Here is a 14,094-nt window from a genome sequence, read left to right as displayed (position 1 = left end):
TCCCATTCCCATTCCCATTCCCATTCCCATTCCCATTCCCATTCCCAAGCTCAGGATTGATGATGGACTATTTCTTCTGCCGGTTCGAATCTGCTTTTTTAAAGTTTATTTAAGTAATCTCTGTGCACAATGTGGGGCTTGAACTCATAACCCCAAGATTAAGAGTCTCATGTTCTCCCAACTGATCCAGCCAGGTGCCCCATGAGTTTTTAATTTTAGTTATTATACTTTTTAACTCCAGAATTTCCTTTTGATTTCTTTATATATTTTGTCTCTTGATATTTTTGTTTACCCATTAATCATTTTCTTGACTGTCCAAGACTTCCTTTTTTTTTTTTTTTTTTTTTTTGTAGCTTTTTGATGATCTTTAAGACAGTTGTTATAATGTCTTTTTCTTCTCTTGAGTCTGCTTTCTGAATTTTTTTCAGGGACATGTTCTGTTGATTTTTTTTTTCATTTTGAATCATCCATGGTTTCCTGTTTGTATGCCTTGTGATTTTTTTGGTGTTGTTGAAAATGCAACATTTCAATCTTATTATGTGGTAAGTCTGGAAATCTGATTCTTCCCCTTCCCAAGGGTTTGCTGCTTTTTTTCCTTCCTTCCTCCCTCCCTCCCTCCCTCCCTCCCTTCCTTCCTTCCTTCCTTTCCTTCTTTCCTCTCTTTCTCTCCCTCCCTCCCTCTTTCACTCTTTTCCTTCCTTCTTCTCTCTCTCTCTCTCTCATTCTTTATTGTTAACATGACTCTGTTCCACACATCAGCTTGATGTATAAATATAAGATCTTCCCAGGTCCTTTATAAGCTTGGTCTTTTTGTAGTAATTTTTTTTTAATGTTTATTTATATTTGAGAGAGACAGGGAAAGAGAGTGCGCAAGCAGGGGAGGGGCAGAGAGACTGAGACAGAATCTGAAGCAGCCTCCGGGCTCTGAGCTGTCAGCACAGAGCACGATGTGGAGCTCACACTCAGGCTCACACTCACAAGCCGTGAGATCAGGACCTGAGCTGAAGTTGGACACTTAACTGACTGAGCCACCCAGGCACCCCTTGTAGTAATGTTTGTGCCTTTCTGAATTCCCTCATGTATGTGATTACTTTCTAATAATCACAATCCTTAAATGTTTGGTTTCCAAAAGGAGAAAAGGGGAAAAATTAAAGGGGGGGGAGTAGATAAAACAAAATAGGTCTAACCCTTTAAGTCTCTTGGAAGTCATAAGTGTTGTAACAATTGTGGTGGTTGCTGCAATACTGGCTGCCTTTCTCTATGTCTGCTCATCCATGAACAGAAACAGCCATCAGTGATCAGAATACAGATTCCCAATATTTGGAGAATAAAGTTCTTCTTGCTTACCTTGGTGATTGCAAGCCTGTGCAAACTATTTTAAGAACTCAAGCTTTGCTGCTTACTTTGTTGCTAGGGGTAGGGGACTGGGTCACTGCTACCACTGTTGGAGCTCAAATTGACCGAAATTAACTGTCACTTGCGGTTGAATATTTTGACTAGTAGTTGCAGGCCTTCAATAGACTCTAGAATCCCAAAATAGTTGCACAGACAGATTCTGCCAGTGTAGATGTTGTGTAGGTTGGAGGATGGTAGGTGGTTCTGACTCCACAGTCTTCCTGTGATCACTTGGTATATGTTTTATAGTTTACTGCACAGGGATCCTTGAGTTATTCTTGGTATCTGAATTTTTTAGTGCTTATAAATGATGTAAAAATTTCCATGTTCTTGAATAGTGTTGAAAATGCAGCAAATACTATATAATATTTTTTATTATAAGAGAATAATATAGGTTAGTAATTTTATATAGTTTTTTATTTAAAATTTTTTTGCCTAGTTTAATACCATAATGAGTTGTTTTGTTAATAATAATTATTATGAGTTAGAGTATTGTGTGTATAAAGATTTAATTCATTCTCTGGCTATTTTAATTAATACCAAATTGCTTTCCCAGTGTTTTCTATCAATTTATTTTTAAAAATTAATTTTGCTGATATATTATTGACAGAACATTGTATTAGCTTTAGGTATACAATATCACCATTTTATGTATGTTTATATTGTGAAACAATTATTATTTTAGAGAGAGAGAGAGCACACACAAGTGGGGGAAATGAGCAGAGGGAAAGAAAAAAGAATCTTAAGCAGGTTCCATGCTCAGTGTGGAGCCCAGTTTGTGGCTTGATCCCTTGACCCTGGGATCATGACCTGAGCTGAAATCAAGAGTTGGATGCCCGACTGACCCAGCCACCCAGGCGCCCCTATATTGTGATATTAATACAATAAATTTAGTTAACATTTATCAGCATGCATATAGTTATTAAATTTCTTGTGATGAGAACTTTGAAGATCTACTGTTTTAGCAACTTTCAAATACACAATACACTGCTGTTTACTGTAGTCACTATGCTGTATGTATGTTACAACCTTAGCACTTACTTGTCTTAATACTAGAAACTTGTACCTTTTTAATACCTTCTCTTCTCTCCAACCCCCCCTCCCCCCATTCCCTAAAACTACCAATCTATTGACTGTATCTAGGTGTGTGTGTTTTTTTTTTTGACTAAAACAGTTGACAGTTTTATTTTCACATTTCACAATACAAATAAAAATTGATAATTGCTTTTTTTTTTTTTTTGTTCCACTACTCCCCTGCCAAAACAATTCTGTCTTTGATAGGAAGGGAGAGCAAGTCTTCCTTGTCATGCTGTTAGAAAACACCCAGAGTCACAGCACCATGATCTACTGGTGAAGTAGAACATGTAATATAAAATGGATATAAAGATGCTCATATTTCTCCTTATCAGTCTTGTTGACTCTTTCCTGGCCAACTAGGCACCATCATGGGATAGGTAGGGAGGTCTCATCATTGGGGGCTCAGGCATAATTGGCAATTGGCCTCACATAGGTGGCCTCATTCCAGGAGCAGGTCCCACTGGCATCATCCCAGGAGGAGGAGGACCCATCATTGGCATCATGGAAGGGGCCCCCATATGAGGTGCTGGCATCATACCAGGGCAAGGAAGACCCAAGAGACTGGGAAGAGGTGGGGTCATTGCCCCTTAGGAGGAGGAACAGAGAATCAAGTAGGAGATATCTTTCCTCATTGAAATGTAGCAGCTGTTTTGTTGATCAGGCTCTGAGCCTACTCTTCCATCCATTTCTGATAGTAGTCTTTCACATTCTCTTTGTGTTTCCTACCACTGCTCTGTGTCTTTCTCACAGATGGAGAGTCATGGTTGAGGTATGTGTTGCAGTAGCTACAGTAGAACTTAGATGTGTTGCTCTGTAGGCCATTGGCCAGTCCCTCCCATTTTTTTTTTAAGGTTTTACACAAAAGTGAGATCATACAGTATTTGTCTTTCTCTTTTTGATTTATTTCACTTGGCGTAATGCCCTCAAGTTCCATTCATGTTACTGTAAATGTCAGGCTTTTTTTTTTCATGGCTGAATAGTATTCCTGTGTATGTGTCTTATATTTTCTTCATCCATTCATCTTTTAGTGGACATTTAGGTTGTTTCCATGTCTTGTCTCTTGTAAATTGCACTGCACTGAACATTGGGGCACAGATATCTTTTTGAGGTAATGATTTTGTTTTCCTAAGCATAAATACCCAGAAGTGAAAAAGCTGGAACATATGTCAGTTCTATTTTTAATTTTTTTCCTTTTAAAAAAAAATTTAAATTCAAGTTAGTTATATTTGTTAATATAGTATATCAGGAATAGAATGTAGTGGTTCATCATATATATATATATATATATATATATATATATACACACATATATATATATCTCACACACACACACACATATATATATATCTCACACACACACACACATATATATATATACACACACACACACACAACACCCAGTGCTCATCCCAACAAGTGCCCTCCTTAATGCCCATCACCCATCTAGCCCATCCCCCCACCGACCTCCCCTCCAGCAACCCTCAGTTTGAGCTCTGTCTTTAAGAGTCTCTTATGGTTTACCTTCTTGTCTGTTAAAAACTAATTTTTCTGTCCCTTCCCCTGTGTTCATCTGATTTGTTTCTTAAATTCCATATATGAGTGAAATCATATTTGTCTTTTCTCTGACTTATTTTGCTTAGCATAATGCACTCTAGTTCCATCCACATTGTTGCAAATGGCAAGATTTCATTCTTTTTGATCACCAAGTAATATTCCATTGTGTATGTGTGTGTGTAAATATATATATAATAAATATATATAATAAATATATATAATAAAATATATATATACATACATACATATACAACTTGTTCTTTATCCATTTATCAGTTGATGGACATTTGGGCTATTTCCATAATTTGGCTATTATTGGTAGTGCTGCTATAAACATCAGGGTGCATTGTGCACCTTTGATTCAGCATTTTTGTATCTTTTGGATAGATACCTAGTAGTGCAATTGCTGGGTCGTAAGGTAGTTCTAACTTCTTTTTTAACTTCTTGAGGAACTTCCGTACTGTTTTCCAGAGTGGCTGCACTAGTTTGCATTCCCACCAGCAGTGCAAAAGGGGAACCCCCTTTCTCTGCATCCTTGCCAACGTCTCTTGTTGCCTGAGTTGTTAATTTTAGCCATTCTGATGGGTATGAGGTGGTATCTCATTGTGGTTTTGATTTATATTTCCTTGACGAGTGAAGTTGAACATCTTTTCATGTGTATGCTGGCTATCTGGACGTCTTCTTTGGAAAAATGTCTATTCATGTCTTCTGTCCAGTACTTCATTGGATTATTTGTTTTTTGGGTGTTGAATTTGATAAGTTCTTTATAGATTTTGGATACTAACCATTTATCTGGTATGTCATTTGCAAATATCTTCTCCCATTCTGTAGGTAGCCTTTTAGTTTGTTTGAGTGTTTCCTTCACTGTGCATAAGCTTTTTATCTTGATGAGGTCCAGTAGTTCATTTTTGTGTCTTATATTTTCTTCATCCATTCATCTTTTTCCATCCATCCATCATCATTTTCACTTTTGCTTCCCTTGCCTCCGGAGACATGTCTAGAAAGAAGTTGCTGTGGCCGAGGTCAAAGAGGTGGCTGCCTGTTTTCTCCTCTAGGATTTTGATGGTTTCCTGTCTTAATATTTAGTTCTTTCATCCATTTTGAGTTTATTTTTGTGTATGATATAAGAAAGTGGTCCAGTTTTATACTTCTGCATGTGGCTGTCCAGTTTTCCCAGCACCATATGCTGAAGAGACTATCTTTTTTCCATTGGATATTCTTTCCTGCTTTGTCAAAGATTAGTTGGCCATATATTTGTGGGTCCTTTTTGGGGCTCTCTCCTCTGTTCCATTGATCTGTGTGTCTGTGTTTGTGCCATTACCATATTGTGTTGATGATTATAGCTTTGTAATACATTTTGAACTCCGGAATTGTGATGCCTCCAGTTTTGGTTTTCTTTCTTTCTTTCTTTCTTTCTTTCTTTCTTTCTTTCTTCCTTCCTTCCTTCCTTCCTTCCTTCCTTCCTTCCTTCCTTTCTCTTTTTTTTTTTTTAAATTTTTTAACGTTTATTTATTATTGAGAGACAGAGAGAGAGCATGAGCACTTGAAGGGGCAGAGAGAGAAGGAGACACAGAATCTGAAGCAGGCTCCAGGCTCCGAGCTGTCAGCACAGAGCCTGATGTGGCACTCAAACTCACAAACCACGAGATAATGACCCGAGCCAAAGTTGGATGCCCAACTGACTAAGCCACCCAGGCACCCCCAGATTTGTTTTTCTTTTTCAACACTACTTAGGTTATTTGGGGTATTTTCTGGTTCCATACAAATTTTAGGATTGTTTGTTTTAGTTCTGTGAAGAACACTGGTGTTATTTTGATAGGGGTTGCATTGAATATGTAGATTACTTTGGGTGGTATAAACATTTTAACAATATTTGTTCTTCCAATCCATAAGCATAGGATGTTTTTCCATTTCTTTGTATCTTCAGTTTCTTTCATATAAGCTTTCTATAGTTTTCAGCATACAGATCTTTTACCTCTTTGGTTAGGTTTATTCCTGGATATCTTAGGGTTTTTGGTACAATTATACATGGGGTCGATTCCTTGATTTCTGTTTCTGCTGCTTCATTATTGGTGTATAGAAATGTAACTGATTTCTGTATGTTGATTTATATCCTGCAACTTTACTGAATTCATGTATCAGGTCTAGCAGGTTTTCTATGGAGTCTTTTGGGTTTTCCACATAGAGTATCATGTCATTTGCGAAGAGTGAGAGTTTGACTTCTTCCTTGCTGATCTATATGCCTTTATTTCTTTTTGTTATCTGACTGCTGAAGCTGAGACTTCCAATACTATGTGAACAACAGTGGTAAGAGTGGACATCCCTGTCGTGTTCCTGACCTTAAAGGGAAAGCTCTGAGTTTTTCCCCATTGAGGATATTAGCTGTGAGTCTTTCGTATGTGGCCTTTATGATGTTAAGGTATATGTCTTGTATCCCTACTTTCTTGAGGGTTTTTATCAGGATAGGATCCTATATTTTGTTAATTGCTTTTTCTGTATCTATTGAGAGGATCATATGGTTCTTATCCTTTCTTAGTTAATGTGGTGTATCACATTGATTGACTTACAAATATTGAATCAGCCCTGCAGCCCAGGAATAAATCCCACTTGATCATGGTGAATAATTCTTTTAATGTACTGTTGATTCAGTTTGCTAGTATCTTGTTGAGAATTTTTATATCCATGTTTATCAGGGATATTGGCCTGTAATTCTTCTTTTTACTGGGATCTTTGTCTTGTTTTGGAATCATGGTAATGCTGGCTTCATAGAATCAGTTTGGAAGCTTTCCTTCCATTTCTGTTTGTTGAGAAGAATAGGTATTAATTCTTCTTTAAATGTCTGATAGAATTCCCCTGGGAAGACGTCTGGCTCAGGACTCATGTTTGAAATTTTTGATTACTGATTCAGTTTCTTTGCCTGTTAATGGGTCTGTTCAAACTTTCTATTTCTTCCATTTTTGGTTTTGGTAATTTGTATGTTTCCAGGTATTTGTGCATTTTTTCCAGATTGTCCAGTTTGTTGAAATATAATTTTTCATAGTATTCTCTCATAATTGTTTATATATCTGTGGTATTGGTTGTGATCTCTCCTCTTTCATTCATGATTTTATCTGTTTGGGTCCTTTCTCTTTTCTTTTTGATAAGTCTTTTCTTTTTGAAAAGTCTGGCTTTTGGTTTATCAATTTTGCTTATTCTTTCAAAGAGCCAGCTCTTAGTTTCGTTGATATGTTCTACAGTTGTTTGTTTGTTTGTTTCTGTATCGTTTATTTCTGCTCTAGTCTTTATTATTTACCTTCTGCTAGCTTTAGGCTTCATTTGCTGTTTCTTTTCTTTAAATCTCTAGATGTAAGTTTAGATTGTGTATTTGGGACCTTTCTTGCTTCTTGAGATAGACCTGAATTGCAATATACTTTCCTCTTAGGACTGCCTTTGTTACATCCTAAAGGATTTGGACCTTTGTGTTTGCATTTTCATTTGCTTCCATGTATCTTTTTATTTCTTCTTTAATTTCCTGGTTAACCCATTCATTCTTTGGTAGGATGTCCTTTAACCTCCATGTATTTGAGAGCTTTCTAAATTTTTTCATGTGGTTGATTTCACGTTTCATATCGTTGTGGTCTGAAAATATGGATGGTATGATCTCAATCTTTTTATACCTGTTGAGGGCTGGTTTGTGACCCAGTATGTGATCTGTTGTGGAGAATGTTCCATGAACATTCAAGAAGCATGTGTATTCTGTTGTTTTAGGGTGAAATGTTCTGATGATATCTGTTAAATCCATTCAGTCCAGTGTGTCATTCAAAACCATGTCTTCCTTGTGGATTTTCTGCTTAGATGATCTGTCCATTGTTGTTAGTGGGGTATTAAAGTCCCCTACGATTACTGTGTTATTATCAATTAATCTCTTCATTTTTGTGATTAATTGATTTATATATTTGGATGCATCCAAGTTGGGGGAATAAATATTTACAATTGCTAGATCTTGATGGATAGACCCTTAATTATGATTTAGTGCCCTTCCTCATCTCTTGTTGCAGTCTTTTTTTTTTTTTCTTCAATGTTTATTTATTTTTGAGAGAGAGAGACAGAGTGCGAGCAGGGAGGGACAGAGAGAGAGAGGGAGACACAGAATCTGAAGCAGGCTCCAGGCTCTGAGCTGTCAGCACAGAGCCCGACACGGGGCTCAAACCCATGAACTATGAGATCACGATCTGAGCTGAAGTCAGCCACTTAACTGACTAAGCCACCCAGGCGCCCCTGCAGTCTCTGTTTTAAAATCTAGTTTGGTGTAAGTATGACTATTCTGGATTTCTTTTGATGTCCATTAGCATGATGGATAGTTCTACATTCCCTTACATTCAATCTGCATGTGTCTTTAGGTCTAAAATGAGTCTCTTATAGGCAGCACATAGATGCATCTTTTTTTTTTTTTTTAATTCATTCTGATACCCTGTGTCTTTTGATTGGAGCATTTAGTCTATTTACATTCAGAGTGGTTTTTGAAAAATATGGATTTAGTGCCATTGTATTAACCTGTAAAGTTGTGTTTCTGGTGATGTTCTATGGTCATTTGTAATCTTTGTTTCTTTGGTCATCTTCTTCTCCTTTTTTTTCCCCCCTCTACTCAGTCCCCCTTAAAATTTCTTACAGGGCTGGTTTAGTGGTCATGAACTCCTTTAGTTTTGTTTGTCTGGGAAACTCTTTATCTTGCCTTCTATTCTGAATTACAACCTTGCTGGATAAAGAATTCTTGGTTGCGTATTTTTCCTCTTCAGCACAATGAATATTTCCTGCCACTCCCTTCTGGCCTGCCAGGTGTCAGTGGACAAGTCTGCTAATCTTATGTGTCTACCCTTTTTTTTTTTTTTTTTTTAATGTTTATTTATTTTTGAGACCAAGACAGAGCATGAACGGGGGAGGGTCAGAGAGAGGGAGACACAGAATCTGGAACAGGCTCCAGGCTCTGAGCTGTCAGCACAGAGCCTGACGCGGGGCTCGAACTCACGGACTGTGAGATCATGACCTGAGCTGAAGTTGGCTGCTTAACCGACTGAGCCACCCAGGCGCCCCTCTACCCTTTTGTTTAAGGATGTGTTGTCCTTAGCTGCTTTCAGAATTCTCTCTTTATCTTTGTATTTTGCAAGTTTCATTATGATACGTTGTGGTGTTGACCCATTTTTTTTTATTTTGAGGGGAGTTTTCTGTGCCTCTTGGACTTGAATATCTGTTTCCCTCCCCATATTAGGGAAGTTCTCAGCTATAGTTTGTTCAAATAAATCTTCTGTCCCTTTTTCTCACTCTTCTTCTGGGAGTGCTATGATATGGATGTTACTTCATTTTATGGAATCACTAAGTTCTCTAACTCTCCCCTAGTGATCTAATAGTTTCCTTTCCCTCTTCTTTTCAGCTTCATTATTTTCTATAATTTTATATTCTTTCTCACTATACTCTGCTTCTTCAATCCTTGTGACTATATCCACTTGGTTTTGCATCTCAATTACAGCATTTTTTATTTTAGCCTGACTAGTTTTTAGGTCTTTGATCTCCACAGCAAGAGTTTGTCTGGTGCGTTCTATGCTTTTTTCAAGCCCAGCTAGTAATCTTATAACTGTTATTCTAAATTCTTGTTCAGATATATTCCTTATATCTCTTTTGAGCAAGTCCCTGGCTGTGATTTCTTCCTGACCTTTCTTTTGGGGAGAATTTTTCCATCTTGTCATTTTTGCTGTTTCTGTCTTTTATGTGTTTTAAAAGCGTGTTATGTTTCCTCATCTGAGAATAATGCTGTATTAAAAAGAAGTCGTACACTGACCAGGGCCTGGCACTTCACGAAGTGTTTATGTTGTATGGTGTGTGCATTCTGCTGTTGTGTTTTGGCTGCTCTTTCCCACTGGCCAGTCTTCTGCAGAGCCCCAACTTGCTTGCATTGGGAAGTGTTTGGATGTTTAGCTAGGTGTGCTTTGATGTGTGTGTTAAAATAAGCCTAATGAAGCTGATTTGTTTGTTAAGAAAAGCCTGGAAAAAAAGGAAAAAAAATTAACCAAACCCGATCCCCAAAAAAGGAAAAAAAAAGGGAAAAAACCCCAACCAAACAGAGAATCAAAAAACTTTAAGATTGATTCCAAAGAAAAAGAAAGGAAAAAAAAAAAAAAAAGAAGCCTGATCCAATAAAAAGAAAAAAAAGGAGATAAAAAAATAACAAACAAGAAATTCTTAGCCTGATTCCAATAGAAAAGAAAGAATAAGGAAGACAAAAAAGAAAAAAAGATTAGCCTTGGTCTATTTCCACTAGAGCTGCAGGTGATGTTATGAAGCACTCAATTTCAGTACACTTGGTGCATGTGGGGTGCTGACTGTCCTGTTCTTCTGGAGGAGAGGCTCCTGTGTTGGCTCAGAGTCAGTCTTGCCCTGGGAGTAAGCAGTTTCTTGGCATAAGCAGGCTCAGTGCTGACAGTCGATCTCATGAACCACTAGATCATGACCTGAGCTAAAACCAAGAATTGGAGGCTTAACTGACTACTCCTCCATCTAGTCACCCCAAAACTGGAAGTCTTAATGGACCCTGTACTGCCTCCCTGTTCCCGAGTAGAGCTTCTCTACACTGTGTCTGAAGTCCTTTTTCTTTGAAAAATAGTCCCACGCCTGTGCAGTGTGTGGTATCTATGGTGTAGCACCGCTAAAAGCAGCAAAGGTTATCTTTCTTGGTGTGTCTCTGTCCCCTGCTAACGAAAGACCTTTTGTTGGCACCTACAAGGTCTTGTGTCCCTGGGAGGGAACCTCTTCCAAAAATACTCCAGGAAGGGGAATGTTCTCTTTCAGTGCACCCTGGAGATCCCTACACCACACTATGCGCTCTGGCTCCACCTCCTTCCTCCCCAGCAGTGCATGCCCCAGCTACATTCTAGAGAAAATCACTCACTTCCAAAATCAGAGTTGAACTCCAAAGTCTCTTTGTGAAAAAAACCCTGTGATACAAAGTACTTCTTGCTCCCCAGTCCATGGTCCAGAGAGGTTTTCATCTTGTGCAAAGCAGATGCCATGCTTTCCCAAATCCTCTCACTTTTTCTCCCTTTTGTCTTTGCATGGAAAGGGTTTGCTCCCCCTCATGGCACCGACATTTTTTTCTTCCCCAATTCACTTCCACATGCCTTGCACCTGCTACTCTGTCTTCCTCCAACCATGGAGATTCTTCTGCCATTCCACAGATGGATTTCCTTGGTGTTCCGCTTGATCTCACCTCAATACAACTGTGATTGAGGGACTAGAAAAACCCAGGCTTCCTCTACTTCTCCACCATCTTAACTACTCCCTTACTTTTAATTTTTTTGAGGAACCCATACTATTTTCCACAGTAGTGCACCAATTTACATTTTCATCAAGATTGCCCAGGGGTTCTTTTTTCCCTACGTTTTAGCAAGGTGTGTTATCGATTTTTTTTTTTTTAATGATAATCACTCTGACAGGTGTGAGGTGATATCTCATTGTGGTTTTAATTTGCATTTCCCTGCAATTAATGATATACCATTAATGCATTACTTTTCATGTACCAGTTGGCCATGTATGTATATATGTCTTCTTTAGAAAAGTGTCTGTTCAGTTTCTCTGCCAATTTTTTAATAGAATGTTTTCTATTGAGTTGTATGAGTTCCTTATATATTTTAGATATTAACCCCTTATTAGATGTATGGTTTGCAAATATTTCTCCCATTCCATGTATTGCCTTTTCATTTTGTTGATAGTTTCATTTGGTTTGCAGAAGCTTTTTAGTTTGATGTAGTCCCACTTGTTCATTTTGCTTTTGTGGCCTTTGTTTTGGTATTAATTCCAAATAATCATTGCCAGGACTGATGTCAACAAGCTTACTCCCGTGTTTTCTTCTAGGACTTACATGATTTTATGTCTTACATTTAAGGTTTTAATTACTTTTGATTTGATTTTTTTGTATGGTGCAAGATAGGGGTCCAGTTTTGTCCTCTTGCAAGTGGGTGTCCCGTTTTCCCAACACTATTAGTTGAAGAGACTCTCCTTTCCCTCTTGTATATTTGTGTCTCTTTTGCCATAAATTAATTGACCATATATATGTGGATTTATTTATGACTCTTGATTCTATTCCTTTGACCTGTATGTCTATATTTAGGCCATCCCATACTGTTTTGATTAATATAGCTTTGTAATGTAGTTTAAAATCAGGAAGTGTGATGATCCCAGCTTTGTTGTTCTTTCTGAAGATTTCTTTGTCTATTTGGGGTCTTTGGTGGTTACGTACAGATTTTAAGATAATTTTATTTCTATGAAAAAGGGCATTGGAATGTTGGTAGGGATTGCATTGAATCTTAGGTTGCTTTGTGTATGGTGGACATTTTAACACTCTTAATTCTTCCCATCCATGAGTGTGGAATGTCCTTCAATTTATTTCTATCATCTTCGTGGTGGTTTTTTGTTTTGTTTTGTTTTGTTTTGTTTTGTTTTGTTTTGTTTTCCATCAGTGCCTTAAGGTTTTTGTGTATAGTTCTTTTTTTTCCTTGGCTATATTTTTCCTAGGTATTTTATTCTTTTTAATACAATTGTAAATGAGATTGTTTTCTTAATTTCTCTTTCTGCTAGTTCACTGTTAGTGTATAGAAAAGCAGCTGAGTTTTGTGTATTGATTTTGTATCCTGCAACTTTACTGAATTTTTTTTTTTTTTAAAGTTTTTTGGTGTTTTTTTTTGGGGGGGAGGGAGCGTTCTATATATAAAATCATATCATCTGCATATAATGGCAATTAATGCTTTTGAATGCCTTTTATTTTTTTTTCTTACCTAATTGTGCTGGCTAGGATTTTTAGTACTGTGTTGAATAAGAGTGGTGAGAATGAGCACCCTTGTCCTGTTCCTCATCTTAGAAGAAAAACTTTTGATCTTTTACTATTGATTATGATATTAGATGTGGGTTGGTTTTATTGACCTTTATTGTATTGACATGCATTCCTTATATACCCAGTTTGGTGAGAGTTTTATCATAAAAGATACTGAACTTTGTCGGGTGCATTTTCTACATGTATGGAGTGATCAGATCCTTTTAATGTTTCATTCTGTTAATGTGGTGTCCCACATTGATTCATGGATATTGAATCATCCTTGCATCCCTGGAATAATTCCCACTTGATCATGGTGTATGATCCTTTTAATGTATTACTGAATTTGGTTTCCTAATACTTTGTTAAAAATGTTTGCATCTATATGCATCAGGCATATTGGTATATAGTTTTCTTTTCTTGTAGTGTCCTTATCTGGCTTTGGTATCAGGGTGATGATGACCCAATAAAATGATTTTAGGAGTATTCCCTCTTCAGTTTTTTGGAAGAGTTTGAGAAAGATTGGGATTACTTCTTTAATTGTTTGTAGAATTACCATGGAAACTATCTAGTCCTGGGGTTTTTTGTATTGGGAGGTTTTTAATTATTAGTGTTTATTTTTAGAGAGAGAGAGAGAGTGACAGAGTACAAGCAGGGGAGGGGCAGAGAGAGAGGGAGACACAGAATCCAAAGCAGGTTCCAGCCTCTGAGCTGTCAGCACAGAGTCTAGCACGGGGCTTGAATTTATGAACTGCAAGATTATGACCTGAGCAGAAGTTGGATGCTTAACTGACTGAGCCACCCAGGCTCCTTGGGAGGTTTTTGATTATTAATTCAATCTGCTTACTCCTCATCGAACCATTCAGATTTTCCTTTTTTTCATGATTCAGTCTTGGTAGGTTGTATATTTCTAGTTACTTACCCATTTCATTTAGGTTATCCAATTTGTTGGCATATGATTATTTCGTAGTAGTCTCTTGATCCTGTATATTAGTGTGGTATCAATTTTAATGTTTCCTATTTCATTTCTTTATTTATTTAAGTCTTCTTTTTCTAGTTTGTTTAGCAAAAGCTTTGGATATTTTGTTTGTCTTTTCAAAACACTAGCTCTTGTGTTGATCTTTTCTATTGTTTTTCTGGTTTTCATTATTTATGTTCTGATCTTTGTTATTCCTTTCTTTCTGCTAACTTTGGGCTTAGTTCTTCCTTTTCTGTTTTTTAATGTGTAAAGT

General features: G+C 37.2%; 1 protein-coding gene and 1 pseudogene across 8 annotated transcripts in view; one reads left to right on the top strand and one right to left on the bottom strand.

Moving 5' to 3' along the window:
• SENP7 (SUMO specific peptidase 7) overlaps window positions 1–14,094 on the top strand; it is a 155,891-nt gene that overhangs the window by 85,415 nt on the left and 56,382 nt on the right. The gene's annotated exons all lie outside the window — the stretch shown is intronic.
• LOC125920620 (U1 small nuclear ribonucleoprotein C-like) lies at window positions 2,579–11,026 on the bottom strand (annotated as a pseudogene).

Source organism: Panthera uncia, chromosome C2, assembly GCF_023721935.1.
Source record: "Panthera uncia isolate 11264 chromosome C2, Puncia_PCG_1.0, whole genome shotgun sequence".
In the NCBI taxonomy this organism is placed as follows: domain Eukaryota; kingdom Metazoa; phylum Chordata; class Mammalia; order Carnivora; family Felidae; genus Panthera; species Panthera uncia.
The sequence above is the reverse complement of the archived record's forward strand: the minus strand, read 5'-3'. Positions and strand labels throughout refer to the sequence as shown.